This window comes from Loxodonta africana, chromosome 12 (genome assembly GCF_030014295.1).
Source record: "Loxodonta africana isolate mLoxAfr1 chromosome 12, mLoxAfr1.hap2, whole genome shotgun sequence".
Lineage (NCBI taxonomy): Eukaryota > Metazoa > Chordata > Mammalia > Proboscidea > Elephantidae > Loxodonta > Loxodonta africana.
In genome coordinates, this window is record NC_087353.1 from 434400 (window position 1) to 452039 (window position 17640).

The window sequence follows — 17640 nt, forward strand, 5'->3', positions numbered from 1 at the left end:
GAAGGCGGTGTGGGTATTAAAAATGACGGCATAGACGGCAAATATTGCTGAATAAACAAGGCACCCATTAGACCAGTGAGAGGTCCCAAGTGTAATCAGATTTAGACAACGAACCTTGAAACAGCCACCAAATGAAGCCTGCCCACCCACCCAAAAGTGGCAAAAAAAATCAAAATTTAGGATAATAGCAGGTATATACAATAAGTGAGACCAAGTGCCAAAGAAGATGGTGCTTCACAAAAAATTCTAGAACAAAAAGGACTCTGAGACAGTGAAGCTACATACAGCTTCCTCCTTTGATTGTTAGTGTGTGGGACTTTTCCACAGAATAGCTTACCTAAGATACCGCACAATTTATAAAATGTAGGAATGACTATTACGCCTGAAAGGCCTCATTTCTTACCACCTAGGCCTTATCGTTCCCCTCTTCTCACACTGGCTCCCCGGCTTTCCTCCAGCATACTTCTTACCTAAGGGACTTTATACTTACTGTTCTTCCTAGGAAGGAGACCTGGTGGCGCAGTGGTTAAAGACCCAGCTGCTAACCAAAAGGTTGGTGGGAGAAAGATGTGGCTGTCTGCTTCCATAGAGACTACTGCCTTGGAAACCCCACAGGGCAGTTCTACTCTGTCCTACAGAGCAGGAATTGACTCGATGGCAGTGGGTTTGGTTTTGGGTTTTGCTTCTTCCCAGAAAAGAGCCCTGGTGGAGCAGTGGTTAAGTACTCGGTTGCTAAACAAAAGGTTAGTAGTTTGAACCCACTAGCCACTCTATGGGAAAAAGATGTGCCAGTCTGTTTCTGTAAAGATTACAGCCTTTGAAATCTTACAGGGTAGTTCTACTCTGTTCTGTCAGGTTGCTATGAGTCAGAATCGACTTGAGGGCAAAGGGTTCTTCCTAGAACTATCCATATGGCTCACTGTCTTTCTTCATTCAGGGTCTCATTCAAGACACATGTGTTGACTGCCTTATCTATACAAGCCCCATCTCCACCACTTTCTATTCCCTTAGCCAGGTTCATTGTGTATTTATTTAATGCCTCGCCCTGTACTAACCTGTAAGTGCCTCACAGGCACATGGAAAAACCAAACCCATTGCCATCAAGTCAATTCTGACTCATAGTGACCCTATAGGACAGAGCAGAACTGCCCCATAGAGTTTCCAAGGAGTACTTGGTGGATTCGAACTGCTAACCTTTTGGTTAGTAGCCGTAACACTTAACCACTATGCCACCAGGGTTTCCAAAGTGTTCGGTAAATATTTGTGTGTGTATGCTTTTGTATATTTACAACATCTATGGAATCTTTCATACGACACTTTGCCAGTTATTTTTCTCAATCCTTTCTCCTCGAACCATGCTTAACAAAATTGTTGGGCACCTACAATTCAGCAAGGCATTGTGCTAGGCAAGGCAGGGATTGCCAACACGATAAAGTAATATTTTGAATGTATGTTGAATGTATAAAATAACATATAGACTGGCCCGTGAAGTAGCTTCAGAAATCATCAATCTATGACACAGAGAAGCCCAAGTATACTCCCAGTGTCTAATCTATTTCCAATCAGCTGTACTCAGAACAGTTTCTGAGCTTGAACTGTATAAGGTGTCATCTGTCTTTCGTGTTTACCTGACTCGTCTTTCCTGAGAAGTGGTGCATTTGTTCACGCCCTTAGAGAGATGCTTGAAGAAGGGTCTGCTCACCCTTAAAACGGGCTCGCTCATTTTATGCGTGTTAACTCTTCTCTCTGTGGAGAGCTGGACTTTTCAGTCTGTCACACCACAATCCTAGGTTCCACTCAGCTGACACGGGTACATCTTCCATACAAAGTTTTTATCGCTAAGCTACGTTTGATTCTATTCTTTCTATTTTCTCCCAATTACTGGCAATTTGGTAGCAGTGAAATAGTCTACTGTGAAAAAATATGGAAAAACCTAATTACATAATGAGTGGAATTTGAAGTATATTTAGAAAATGATCATGAAGTGTTTTTCTCTTTTAATCATTAAAACATTTACAATGCACTCTGAAAACATAAACTTAGAAAAGTTGGGTATTAGCTCTTATTTTCTGAAAACAGGCATATTTTTAAGCCCTTAAATAAACACATTATGGAAAGGGCTTTCCCAAAGTTTTAGGCTTCAAGTATTATTGTTTTTTCACTTTTCTTTTGCCAACTAAAATGCTGTTTAGAATTGATATTGGATAGTGAACAGCTGCAAGCTCTGGCTGAGTGTTTTCCTAGAAATACCAGTTTGGGAAAGAATTTCCAACCATTTTCCTCTCCCATGAACAGTGTCTGCCATCATGATGGTTCAGACTTACTCTTCTCAAAGATCACGGTCCACATGTTTACCAAGACAGTCAGGAGTGTGGGAAATAATGCCAGTGTGGTATTTTTAGCTTTGGTAAGAAGAGAGACCACTTCTGATCTACTTGCTATTGAGTGAGGCTCTCCAAACTTGACAGGAAAACCACTCATCTCAAATTTAGAAATACATGAGATTTTTTTGAGGTCTCATGGGAGGATAGACAGGCAAAGACAACCCTGTTCTCTATATCACTCAATCTCAGAATCATTTGACTTTTCCTAGAGCTACTCTGCAGGCATGTGGAAGGCATAAAGCCTGGATTAATTAGGCTCTGTATCATTTAGGTCTGTGAAAAAACGAAGGAGAATCAACTTAAACTCTTGCTAAACTTAAAGGTCATTGAGAATTCCTTAATTTGCATTTCTTCTACAACTAGCACAATATCTTTCGCATTTATTGAAATGATGAAACTTTTTAATACTATAACACAAAATGATGGGACTCCAATATGATACAACTGACAATACTGTGTGTAGTCATCTACTAAACTTAACACACAACTGTATTTTCGGGGCAACTTAAAAATTACTCTGCTCCTAAAGGAGAATGAAGAACACTAAAGACACAAGGTAATTATGAGCCCAAGAGACAGAAAGGGCCCCACAGACCAGAGACTACATCAGCCTGAGGCCAGAAGAACTAGATGGTGCCACAACCAATGGCTGCCCTGACAGGAAATACAATAGAGAACCCCTGAGGGAGCAGGAGAGCAGTGGGATGCCGACCTCAAATTCTTGTAAAATACCATACTCAACGGTCTGACTGAGACTAGATGGACCCCGGAGGTCATGGTCCCCAGACCTTCTGTTAGCCCAAGACAGGAACCATTCCCAAAGCTAACTCTTCAGACAGGGATTGGACTGGATTATGGGACAGAAAATGATACTGGGGAAGAGTGAGCTTCTTCTTGGCTCAAGTAGACACATGAGACTATGTGGGCAGCTCCTGTCTGGAGGGAGATGGGAGGGCAGAGGGGGTCAGAAGCTGGCCGAAGGGACACAAAAATAGGGAGTGGAGGGAAGGAGTGTGCTGTCTCATTAGGAGGAGAGCAACTAGGAGCATATAACATGGTGTATAAATATTTTTGTATAAGAGACTGACTTGATTTGTAAACTTTCACTTAAAGAACAATTAAAATTAAAAAAAAAAAAATTATTCTGCTCTTACCCAAACAAAACCCAATCCCATGCCGCTGAGTCAATTCCGACTCACAGAGGCCCTATATGACCGAGGAGAATTGCCTGTAGGGCTCTCAAGGCTGTAATCTTTATGGAAGCAGACTGCCGCATTTTTCTCCCATGGAGCAGCTCGTGGGTTCGAACTGCTGACCGTTCAGTTAGCAGCTGAGCACTTAACCACTGCACCACCAGGGCTCTTATTAGAGAGTAAAAATTTACCAACACAGATGATACTCAAATGCAAGTCCTTTGGCTTATAGCAGTTCTCCAAAAAGGGCAGCAGAATGAGTATAAGTAATCTCATAAAATTATTCTGAAGGATAACACTTTCTCTTAGATATAAGTTCCAGCATATTTATCAGGCAATCAGTCATGCTCTGTACATTCAGAATTGAGGAACGTGTTTATCTCGGGGCAAAAATTCTGTGTCAGGTGCTGTGCACTTGGTAAATTAATTCAACTTTGAGTAAATCGCCTACACGTTTAGCGGCTTCATTCAAACGCAACAGGCTCTAGAGCAAATGAGGCGATAAGAAGAGAGAGGCCCAGTGAAAACCACACAGCAGAACACCAGCCCCAAAGTAAGAAGGACATCGCAGAGGCGCTAAGACGTGAGAAGAGGTGTCCAGCTACTTCCCACTGCCATTAGTTCAGGGTTTCCAGCAGCACCGTGGTTATCTTCACCACGACAGGAACCTGAGATGGCGATGACTGAAGTGCAGAAAGTTCAGGGTTCATGGGGAAGAGGACTGTTCAGCAAGCAGCTGAGACAGGTACTTCTGCAGAATCAGATCCCGGCATCGGTGTCTGAGGTTTCATCACGTAGACCACTCCCTTTGTCTGCACAGGTGTTACTGGGATGAATGCACAGATGGCATTTCAAAGCAGACGGCAGCAGGACCCTAATAAGGCCCGGCCTCGGACTTTAACGAGTTCACAGTTGAGGGGAGATGATAAGCCATTTCGACTAACCTCACGACATACTGCCACGGACAAAGTGCAACAGGGGCACAGAGGGTGGCCAGGTCCATTCCTCCTCCAGGGCAGCTTCCTAGTGGAAGAAATATTTGAACTGGGCCTTTATGAAGAAATACAGTCTTACACAAGTATGACTGCAATTCACGAGCTTTAGGACTTCCGAGATACAGTTTTACTGTTCCAAAATGAAGCTTTGCATGGTTATCACATCATTAAAACACAGAGCTCCAGGACTGCTCTTCCACCTTAAACTAAATAGCGAGCAGAAGAAGCAAATGGTTACCGTGTTTAGTGGAGGCTGAAAAGCAGGAATGTATTTGTAATTCCTTTTTTATTACTAATTTTTTTGGAGGCTCTCAAAGAAATGAGAAATTTATGAAAATTTACCATACTAGTAATTGTATCTTGCAGGTTTTACACTATTTTCAATTACTTATAAAAACTCACAGATACTATGAAATAGCCTTTTACTGACCACATTGGGTCTTCTTTATTTATTATTTTTATCGACCTCTTCTAGGCCAAACAGGAATACAGAGAACAGAACAACATGACAAAATCTGCAGAACCTTCACTAGTGCAAAGCATCCCTGTTGGTTGAGGCACTTGTTAACTTTATCTAGAACCCACATCTTAAGATTTTATGTAATTTATGTTTTTCCATTTCATTCATACTTTTTCATTCATTTCATATACCAGTTTTTAGAAGAACCTGCATGTTAAGATTTTATGTAATTTACATTTTTCCATTTCATTCATTTCATATACTATTTAATATTAGGAGCCCTGGTGGCACAAAGGTTAAGCGCTCAGCTGCTAACTGGCAGGCCGGCTGCTAACTGACAGGTCAGTAGTTTGAACCCACCAGCCACTCTGCAGGAGAAAGACGCGGCAGTCTGCTTCTGTAAAGACTGACAGCCTTGGAAACCCTATAGGGCAGTTCTGCTCTGTCCTATAGGGTCGAATGAGTCGGACTCAACTTGACGGTAACAGGCTTGGGCTTGATTAATGTTAATTTCTCTAACAAGACTGACATTGATACTCATCATGAAAATGGGTTTTCCTGCTTTCAGCCCAGATTATTCTCTTTAGATTTGCACCCATATATTCAACAGGAAAGCTCTATGCGGATGTTTCATAAACAATTAAAACTGTGCTTATACAAAGCTGCAGCCATCGCCTCCCTGACTAGCTTTCCTCTCCTCTTGTGTGTCTCTAGTATCACCATTCATCCAACTGCAAATCCAGAAATGTAAGAATCATTAATTCTTGACTCTTCTTTCTTACTGCCTTATCCAGTCTTTTCATTTACCTTGTTTGTCATTCATTGAGCTTCTGGAATCTGTGGTTTGGTATCTTTAATCACTGTGGGAAAATTTTCAGCCATTATCTTTTCATATACACCCACTCCTCACTTATCAACATTGTTAGATTCTAAAGACCAGGTTGTTACGTGAAAATGGAGAATGACTACATCAGATCACAAAGTGGAGGATGACTACATCATTACATAACACCCAAATTACATCCTTACATAACTGCCAAACCTCAGAGAATCACGGCCCAGCCAAGCTGACACATAACCTTAACCATCACAGCCAGCATTACTCTCGCCTCACGCCTCAGCGTTCATTACTGCCAGACACATGTCGTTAATGGGCAAAAGAGTTGGATAGATATTTTTTACTATTGTTGTGAATGTGAAATGTCAGATAATGAAATAGAAGTGAGGAACAGGTACACTGTCTGCCCCTTTCTCTGTATTTTCTCCTTCTGGAATTCTAATTAGACTTTTGTTAGACCTTCTCACTCCATCCTTCATGTCTTTCAATCTCTTTCCTTTGCCTCTGTTCTACACTCTTTCAACTCATTATCTCTTCAGATGTCTCTAATCTTTTGTTAAACATGACCCTTGAATTATAAATTTCAGGTATTGTATTTATTTCTTTAAGTTTTCTTTTTTAAGTCTACATGTTTTTGTCATTTTTGTTTTTATTTTAGTTTTCTGTCCCCTTTAGGTGTTTCTAAAATTTTATTTTATACATTTAAATATGGTAGGAAAAGTTATTTTAAAAATGTGTCTGATAACTTCAGTATATGAAGTTTTTGCTATTTCTTCTATCTGCTGATTTTTGCTTATGGTACTGTGTTTTCTTGTGTGCTTATTTATTTTTGCCTGCGAGTTGCTCAATTTCCTTGGGAAATTATCTGTGAGAATTATGTGAGACATGCTAAAGGTGCGTTCTTTCAGAAAGGACTCTCCTTTGCTTCTACCATGGACCAGGGACTGTAGGGGGTAGGGAACCTGGCACTAGTATCAGGCTGGGACCACTTTAGAATCATGACCTATGGCTTGAGGTATTTGTCGACTACGTAATTTGGAGTATAAAACTAGAAAGAGTGAGCTTGTGGTTACGATTCTCAGGAATGGGCTTCCCCTTTTCTGTTCTGCTTAACCACAAAGCATATTTTTTTTACATTCCCTTGTGGAGATGGACAGACTTACTTCTGCTTCGCCCTGATACTGAGAGAAGAATCTTTTGGGGTCTCATGTTTATGGAAGGAGGTCTCTTATTAGATTTTCCAATTTATTTGGGTCCTTTGTCTTCTCGCCCAATCCACTCATGCCTTTAAAAGGGAAGCTTAAATTTGCCAGCTTTGGTAAATGCCTTCAGGGTAAAAGCTATTTAATATTCCACCTAATTTCCTAGGTTTCTGCTTTCACTTAGAGTTTTGGCCTGATATTTTCTTTTTATCTTGTCCAATCTTTGATGCATTTAAAATGTTTTTATTAGTTTATCTAGCATTTTTAGCTGTCCTAAGTGGAAGAGTCCATCCTAATTACCTCACCAATTTTTACTGGAATCTCCATACCCAATTAACCTAGAAGTCCTATTGATTGTCCCTCTTAAATATTCTTGAGCCTTATGTTAATATTATAGTTTAGGTCACCATAACATCTGACTGGAATTACTGTGCAGGCAGTCCTCAGGTTATGAACATCTGACTTATGGACAACTTGTACCAGAGAACGGACAGCCATAAAGCCTATTACAGTTAAGTCTCTGGGTTAAGAACGTCCAAATTATGGGAAACTCACACTTAAGAACAGACTGCCATAAAGCCTGTTATATTAAAAATTTGAGTTAAATACAATAGCTTGTAATAGCAAACGCACACACTACTTGGTGACGCTCATGAAAACATCGTGCAGTTTCGACGTGCTTCTTAAGTGTTTTACACGCAGGGAAAGGTAAAATATATACTATATGCTAAGACAAACATTTAACCAACTGACATTGAGAATTGTGTGTACCTGTTCTGACTTACCTACAAATTTGATTTCAAGACACTTAGGAATGGATCTCGTTTGTAACCTGGGGTTTGCCTGTGATAGCCTCTCACCTGGTCTCTCTTCCTCTAGTCTTATCTTCCAACCTCTTCTCCAAGCAGCACTCGAGTGGCCTTTCAAAATCTCATTAGGCCACTCCTCTGCTTAAAGCACTTCATTGGGTTTGCATTTCCTGCAGGATAAAGTCCAGATCCTAAACAAGACCCTTCATGAGCCGTCCCTGATGGTCTCTGCAGGCTCATCCCCTTTCGTGCCCTCTTTGCCTGGTCATACTTAATTTCAGTTCAGTCCTTCTTAATTGCACAAACTATTTTCTCTACCTGGAGTATAATTTTCCTCACTCTTGGCTTCTTGCTCTCTCTTTTTGAGGGGAAGTGGGCTCTTTTTAAATAAGTAAACTATTTGATGTAAACAAACATGGAAATTACTCGACTGTTTGATTTATACCTTCCCTGTGCAGGTGCCCCTGCTCTAAACTAGCAGCACCTTATACAACACCTGCCTGGCGCTTGTCATGGCATTCTTTACTGCGTCTCTGTCTCTGCCTCATCAGGCTGTGAGCTCCCTTTAAACTCACTCCTTATGGAGACAGACATACAGGCCTCCACTTTCCCTACTGTCAAAACAGCATGGCTTCACTTATTTGGGTAATAATTTTATGACTTGGAGGATACGGAAATAAATTGTGGCTCTGAGTGTGCAAAGTAAATGCTTAAAAATAATTTTTATTCTGTGTGTGTGTGTGAACACACATGTGCAGCTGTATGTGCTTAACCTTTGCATGGGGTGTAGTGTTCCTGTGCACCGAAATGAAAACATTCAGGTTGTATATTGGTTGCTAGTGACCATTTGTGTCAACGACTCTGATAAAAACACGGACAGTTTTGCCTGTTACCTGATCAGGGCCAGCAGAGGGAGTAGGTGAGTATTACAAGTAGCTTTGCTATGTGCATTCTTGTATAGGTACCATCTCTGTAGTTTTTTTGTTTATTTAATTTTTGTTGTGGCCAAGGCTTTTTGACCTATAAATAAAAAGGGTCATTGAAATACGCATCAGGATTTTGGGGAAAAGTACATAATTTTTTTTAATGTAAATATTCTACTAAATAGTTTTAGAGCTTTTAAAAAACATTGGTGAAAAAAATCTTTTTTTTGAGGGAAACAGATGTCAGGAACTAGGTTCCTTAATATTGCTATAAATGTCCTCTCTTTACAGTCTTTGTATAGTTTACTTCCTCTTATTTTCTCTTTTATATCAGTCTTTCTTTGAATTTAGACCCTTACCTCAAAACGGAACACTCTGGGGAAATGCAGTTTATTATTAATGAAGTCCTAAACAAATTTCCTGAGGCAAGGCTTAAGAGAAAAGTAGAGTACGCACCTCAGATTATCAGGGATAGCCTGAACCATCACCAGGCAACTGCACATAAACTCGCCAAGGAACAAGAATGATGCTGAGTATTTTTACACACTGAAATGCAAACATCACTTCCTTTTATGTACAAACTATGCATTCTAATTCTAATATAAGTTTTCAAAACTATAATTCTTCAAAAACTACTTTTTGTATGTGTAAGTTCATAATCAAGACTAATTTCCCACAGGAAGAATTTTTTATATCCAGTAAGCCAGAGGGATAGGAATACCAGAAGGAGGTCATGTGCTGTTTTTACTTCTGTGACATAAGCAAATTTATTAATGTTAACCTGTAACCAAGACAAATAATATATCTTTAGGCAAACAGCACATATAACATTTCTCTCTCTCTTTTTTAAAAAGGTTTCTCACTAATTAAGATAAAAATTGTATAAATTTAGATTAAACAAAGATTACCCTGGATGGCATTAAGCCACTTTCAAATGAAAACTCATTCTAATGAGACATTCAGATAGTGCCCAGTGGGATGATCATGACAAAGACACTGAGCAAATTTTTCAGAAGCAATAAAATTTGAGTTCTCTGCAACGTCGTTAAATTGAATTTAGGAACAGATGATGTAAAATGATAGCTGCTTAAGAAGCCCACATCAAAACCTCTAGTAAAATACTGTGTTTACTAAAAGAAATATTTTATTTGACTTAACATAGGTCGTGGGTAAAACAAGAATTACTGACATCAATCCATTTAAAGAAAATGCTCAGCATGTTTTCTATGTGGAGAAAACAGGACACAAAATTACTGGCAAGAAAATTATCAGCTGATTGCACTCATCCATTGTTTTACAATTTTCATTCACTGCCTTTTTAAAGTTGTGACTTGTATCTTGACCTTTTTGGCATTTGTTTAGCTGATGGGAAGATAAATTATTCCATAAAAACATTAGAGAATAAAAACAATATTTTAAAATCAAACAACACTTGAGATAACTTTATTTAGTAGGAGAATTACATAAACTAAAAACAGAGGGCTTGTTCCTAAAAATTCAGGGAATTTATGGTGAAATCTAAAAAACAAACTACTTGGATGTTTCCCAAGTTTTTAGTCCTTAAAGTTACATATTATAGACACTGCAGCTTTAAAATATAAAATTCTTAAACAGATGATATGCTTGTTCACAGAAGTATAAATTGTAAAAGATTGAGGAATCGCTTAGAGTTCTTTAAAAAAACCTATCTTCTGTAAATGCCTTTCAGACTTAATTTTACGGTAAACACTCAGAAAGTTACAACGGACGCATACTTGGTACCTTTCTAATTGAACTAACCTAAGTCTGAAGGGCAACCACCTGGGAAACCACACGAAAAAGAAAGATTTCCTCATATTATTAACTCTCATTTCTCCATCAATACTAACCCTGTAACAAATAGTTTCTGTGGTTCTCTGTCAAAGAGAAGTTACACAGCTGCAAGAAGGAAGATAATTGTCAAAGATAAGGTTGATGATATCTGGGCATCTGTCCTTTACGGCACTCACTCTGTCTACTCCACAGAATAAAAACATGATGGCAGTGCAGGGGAAATGGCTGTTTCCCAGGAAAGGAAATTGCCTGAAAACACATCTGGCAAAGAGCTTTTTCTCCTCCTTTGGCAGTTAGATACTTATTTTAACAAAATATACACTTCCTCACCTTTTACAAAGGTGAAATCTATGGAGCCAATGCCTGTTTCTCAGCAGACAACATTTAATTTATGCTCTAAATTGATTGGGCCAGCTATTTTATGTCAAATGCTGTATATAGTTAATTGTAACCAGAACAGGAAATCATGCGAAACTTGGTTTTATACCTCATTTCAGAAACTGTTTATATTCTAAAAGGTACAGCAGGCTCCTCCAGGTACTTACACTGGATGAATTAAAGAAGTAAATAAAGGAAACAGAATTATTAAAGCTGAAAAACTGTAGCTAGGATATGTATAAAAGCTTAGTTTCTGCATTTAGCCAATACATTGAATTTCCAGGGATTCTATGTTAAGCTGGTGAGTAACAATTTAATTTAAAGTTTTCATTAAGACACTGATATGTGCGCTCCTAGCATGACTTTTGTTTACAGATCTCACAGGTCCTTGACACTGAAGTGCGTACACGGTGGTCTCCCGTACGTTACGCAGAAGTGTGTACACGGTGGTCTCCCATACGTTACGCAGCTGCTCTGGGTCAAGGTGCCCAAAGGCCACAAAAGTTTTTGGCAGTAAAATGGACTCACTCACTAGTGTGTCTGTGCTGCACACAAGTGACAGCCAGTCCTAAACCGTGATTCTTAATCCTTGACAGCTGAATTTTGTCATGATAAAATAGGGGTAAAAACGATTGCTTTAAATTCTCCTTAAATTCATCACTATTGATAGAAAAGAAAAGCACATAGATGTATTTGGCTGAGTAAATTCTGGCGGGTCATTTCACCTCCCTCACTGAGCCTTGACTTCTTTATCTAAGGGGACAATATCTACCTCATGTGGTTATGTATGTGTGTTTATAACTTTTTTTCTTTCTCTTCTATGTTCACATAACTTTAAGGGGCTTTTCTTTGGTACTTTTTTCCAAATCTCAGGACTAGGAATTAACTTTTACAGTGTTCCAGATGGAGGGTTTAGAATTGGTTCAACATGACTGGCAACTCTGGAAAGTGGTAACCGTTGACACACCGAAGTTTTTGCAAAAGACTCTCCACTCTGTTTGCGGCTTTTCAGTTTCCATTTAACTTATATCAAAATGAAGTAGAAATAGTGATCTTCCATGGAGCTTATAAAGGGATCACTACATAAAGAGGCTGCTTCAGAGAAGTGAAACACTCTTGCCTGCTGTGGCTTCTTTAGCTCTTATTAATCACTACATACAATTTTGGGAAAAAAAGTAGTAAAAATATCTTTTTCTCTAACAGCAGCTTTATGTTAAATGAGCTTTTTAATGGTTTTGATGGATATAAACACGTCGGCCAATTCCATTTGCTCAATTTTAGAAAGACCAGGGAGGAGAAAGCAGAGACAGGCAAGGTGACTGCCAATCTCCCTTTCAGGTCAACATGCTAGGTTCCCCGGAGTTCTTAGGTGCGCCCACTGGACTGCAAATGACTTAAAAAAACAAAACAAAACACGGTGCCCGGCTTCATTTCAGGGTATTTACTAAGACTTCCTCCTACGCCAACATAGCACACTTCAAAAGTTAAGGCCATGCTGGCCCAATAAGCCTGTACCAAACACTACCCCTAGAGGCCTGCAGGCAAAAGTGACATGATTTAAAATGACGATGGCTAGGTGACACTGAAAAGAACAAGCATGAGACTGACTCAGGAACAACACTGTCCAGGTCTGATGAAAAAAGGCTCCAGCACACAACGTCCTACAAACACAGGAGGTTGTTGTGCCTTTACGTACGTTTGAGTACTTCCCATGCATTTTTCAATTAGGATTGGTTTTTTTCAAAGCTTACCATTGCAATGTATTATCAGGATTTTAACAGTCAGAAGAAAGCAATACCATCTCTCTCCCTGGGTCAGGCTGGTGGAGTCTCGCCATTCAATTCCTCTTGTGTCCCTTGATTTGTCCAACCATACTTCATCAGGTTAAACGATGAATAGTAAACTGGCTTACTGGATGATGCATAGGGCATGTGGGCCCTCACACAAATTTCATTTGGTACTTCGCTGCTTGGGGGCCGCCCCAGTTTGTACTGATTTAAAGTTGGCATTCTTTTTTGGTTTCTGGCACCATTCAAAGTAGGACAAAATGTCCAAAAGAGCCTCACAAAGTGTTCTGGATGACTTGGCCTTTGAAAGGTTGTGATCAACCTGACTCCACAATTCAGACAGAAGGAATCTGTACTCCACGGACTTACACTGTGCCAGCAGGGCTGACAGAGGCCACAACTAACGTGAGACCCTTTTGGCTTTTACCCCAATGTCTTTAACAGAGAAAACAGAAAGAAAGAGGCAAATAGTCAAGGTTTTCCATAATGCTGAGCTCTTTCTTTTGGCGAGTAGGTAATTGTGATCTTTTTGGTGCCCATCAAACAGGACTTGCCTCGTTACGGCAAAGTACCGTAAAACCTGCGAAAAACCCATCAGGGAAGGAAAACCCATATATTTTCCACTAAAATGAGAGATAGAAAAGTGCTCAGACTACAGTGCTGGGACACTTGTGAGAACTTGAAAAACAAGGCAGTCTCATTGAGTTCCAGCTCTCACAGGTTACACTGTACAATTAAAACTTGAGACAGTTTTACTGAGAGTAAAAGGGAGCCTCTGAAATGTCAGCTGATGACATATCATACGGGGGAGAAAACAAACATTATTAAGAAAATAAATAGCAACATATACAGCTGTTCAATAGTTTATAAACAAAAAAAAATTGACTGGGGAGGCACACTGAATTTGCGAAGCCTGTAACAATAATGCCTTTAGCTACCCTGTCAGCAAGTCATTGAAGAAAATTCAGGATTCCCTTTGAAAATTAACAGCTCTGAGAACCACAGTCAAATCTATTTTAGAGAGTAGAAGAGGCTCTGGACTATGTTAAACCTCTAATCCCTCAGAAAAGGCCAGGGTGTGGAAGTACGCATGGCACTGTTCGCTTGCTATTCTTCCAATAACAAAACCACGGAGAAAAGTGTAAAACAGTTATACATAGTTCACTAAACAGTTACAGCATCTCTGTAACTGACGGCAACGGGTTTAACTACTGGCTCTTCTAGTCAGCGAGCTAAAGGCACCATCCGGCCTCAGTCTTCCTTCCTTTTTGAGGCTCTACATTCAGATCTTCTTTGTTTCCTTCTAGGGTCTCCTGTCCGTGCATTGACAGATCTTCTCTGCATTTCCCCAGTGACCAGTTACTACATTTAGGTTTGCAGCCCTGACTACCAAAGCGCCTCTGCCGTTTCTGCTTCTCGCTGTGCTGTGAGGTTGCCCCCGCACATGTGTGATGTCTTGCATTACCCTGGAGTCGTTCTTCCTAGTACTTCTCCCTTGTGTTGCATTTTATATCTAGCTCCAGAGCTGCACTTTCTCTTCGGGCAGTTGTTCCTACCCATTTCATGAATCCCCCTTCCCTGGTATGTCTCATGCTTCACAGTGATCTGTGGGTCAGAGATTTTACTGTTTACACTGGCTGCGCATTTTAACGTGGCCTCAGTGACCACTCACGTTCCCCACTGGCAGACTTCCTTACGGTCTAACTCTGGGGTCAGAAAACTACAGCCCACTGCCTGTTTTTGAACGGCCTGTAAACCAGGAATGGTTTTTATATTTTCAACTGGCTGAAAAAAAAATCCAAAGAACAATATTTTGTGACATGTGAAAATTACATGGTATTCAGATTTAAGTATCCACAAATAAAGTTTTATTAGAACACAGTCACGCTCATTTGTTTATGTATTGTATAAGGCTGCTTTCACGCTACTTTTACTCTTGCAAAGTTGAATAGTTTACGACAGAGACCGTATGGCCCACAGCCTGAAACATTTACTATCTAACTCTCACAGAAAGTTTGCTAATCTCTGGTCTAACTTGAGCTTCCCCTGACTCTCTGGTTCCAATAATTCACATTTAGGAATTGACAAAATGCTGCTCGTTTCATGTTCTGATCTTGATAAAACCAAATCAAGCCCAAACCCATTGCCGTCAAGTCGATTCTGACTCATAGTGACCCTGTAGGACAGAGTAGAACTGCCCCCTTAGGGTTTCCGAGGAGTGCGCGGTGGATCTGAACTTCAGACCTTTTGGTTAGCAGCTGACCTCTTAACCACTACAGCACCAGCGTTCCCCTGATCTTGACGGGATCAGGTAAAGGACAGTGCCCATGACAATGGCATGTAGGAATAGCATCTGTTCTAGAAGCAGCATTATAATTCTTCTATGTGCACTCACAAATCTTTCACTTAGCACAGCCCATCTGTGCAGGGGCCTCTCTTGTTCGCTCTATTAGTTTCTTCTCATCTGAAACCCAGTTGTATTAATCTCTAGGTCCCTAGTTCCTAGCAGAGTGTCTGACACAAAACTGACAGTAAGTGCTTGTGGAATATTCTCTACCTATTTCCTCTTTTTTAAACCACCTATTGAAGACAGATGAATGATTTTTAGAAGCCCATATTAATATTAATACCTGGTAATACAGTTTTTCCCATGGGGAATAAACTTACCAGAAGGAAAAAGCTTGTGCCCTGCGCCACTACCACATTCATTCAGAGGATGGTCCATGTATAAGATCTGATTTTGGAGGGGCTGATTTCTATTTAATGGGAAGTACCCACAGGGACAAGGAATGTTCCTGTATTACCTTTACTATTACAGGTGATTTTAATCTGACAATGATACAGAGAGAGAATTATCTCCATTTCTTAAGCAGGAACTGAGGTTTAGAGAAGTTAGGCATATCTCCAGGTCACACAGAATCAGGGCTCTAACACAGATCTTATCTTCAGAACCTGTATACTTCCCTCTTCATTTCATTGTCTGAATGAGTTTCCTTCCTTCAACTTCTTCCCTTAGTGAAAACCATTTACCAAAATTTTGGTGCACTCAAACTACCTCTTCTACGAATGTGACCCTTTCAGCACAAGAGCTCTGTTTTTGTGACACAGAACCCTGTGGTAGTCTGGAGAAGCCTACAAATCCCTTCTCAGAAAAAAAATGATCTGTGCCACTTTATTCTGACATTAAACAAGACCTAGAATTGGGTCTATTACCAATGTAGTCCTGAGTACAAGTGAGAGTTCAAGATATCCGTAATAAAAGTATCTATAATTTCTATTAATGAAAAGTCATAGATACTGCTAATACCACTGTTGTTTGTTGCCTATTCATAATTAAACCAAAAAGAAAAAAAGAAAAAAAAAACCTGATGCCATTGAGTTGATTCTGACTTATAGCAACCCTATAGGACAGAGTAGAACCACCTCTTAGGGTTTCCAAGGAGCAGCTGGTGGATTTGAACTGCCAACCTTTTGGTTAGCTGCTGAGCTCTTAGCCACTGCACTACCACGGCTCCGGAAGTCAAAGGCTAAATTTTAGTTTGAGCTTAGTGAAAAAGATATTTTTACTTCCTTGCCAAGTTCATGGACCCCATGAATTCCTTCCCTTCATGGACCTCAGGTTAAAAATTTCTTCTCTAGAAAATTTGGGAGTCAGTGTATTAAACAGAGTGGATTCTTTTTTTAAAGGTCTAATTAGGTCTCTTGAAAACAGAATGCGAAAATACAAAATTCACTATACGAATTCCACATTTACCTAAGAAATAACAGCAAAATTCTTAAATCCTCTGAGAATTTATCTTCAGCATTATAGACTGATACTTGGCTTTCATGGTTAGATGTGGACCCTGAAGTCAGTGTAGCAGACAGTCCACTACTTACTGGGTATATAAATCTTGTATACTGAGAAGTAACAGATCATTGCTAAGGCTAAATACACACACTTTGGCCAGTGAGTCAGCATACCGTTAATCTCTGAATATTAAATTCTGGTGATGAAAAGGAAGAACCTGTAGGAGTTACAGAGCAATGTGACTGAAACAGAAAATCTTGGATATTAGTGCGACTCCGCGTTTTCCAGGTAAGAACGTCAGAGCTTAATTAGAGCAGTGAAGTGGCTTGCCTAAGGCAAACACCTAAAGGGACTAATTTCATTGGTCCTGGATAATACGTTACAAAACGATGGGTTTTGAGCAAATCCTGATATAATAAAGGAGAAGTTTATATATTCCTCTATTTGTATTCTCAACACTCTCTATTTGAATTCTGATTTCTGTCTATTGTGATTTAATGAACTATTCATCAGTCCAGTATGTTTTAAGTTTATTTTGAATACTAAAGCAGCTATTTTCTTTAAAAGAATGTCAGAGCTTGAAAATTGATCTTTCTAACATGACAAACAATATATTATGGTAAATAACATATATAATACGATAAAGCAAGTCTTCCTGACAAACTATTTTAAAATAAAAATTTTGCATACTTAGCTAACAGTTAAAAAATCAACTACTACCAATAAAACTATTTTCCCTATGAAAAGGTGCAGTTTATAAGGGCAAAGCTTCTTCCTCTTTATTTTTAATAACAAAAATAAACCAAAGTCCTGACATATTTCTAATATTTTTTTCTATAGGAAAAAACAGGAACCTTCATTGTACTTTAAAGTTAAAGTTATTACCTCAGATATTTTACCAGCTTAATATCATGAAATCAGTTTCAGACAAAAGAGACTGACCGCTCTCTCTAGGAAATACTTAATTAGGGTGGAGCCTATGAAATACCCAGGGGTCCCGTAACTGATCAGTTTTTCCCAGAGGGTTTCTGCAGTGTGTCGTCCTGGTTGGACAGCAAGCATTATGCTC

The 17640-nt window shown here is 39.5% G+C and overlaps 1 protein-coding gene across 11 annotated transcripts in view; it reads right to left on the reverse strand.

Moving 5' to 3' along the window:
- MCPH1 (microcephalin 1) overlaps positions 1-17640 on the reverse strand; it is a 331342-nt gene that overhangs the window by 104430 nt on the left and 209272 nt on the right. The window lies entirely within an intron of this gene.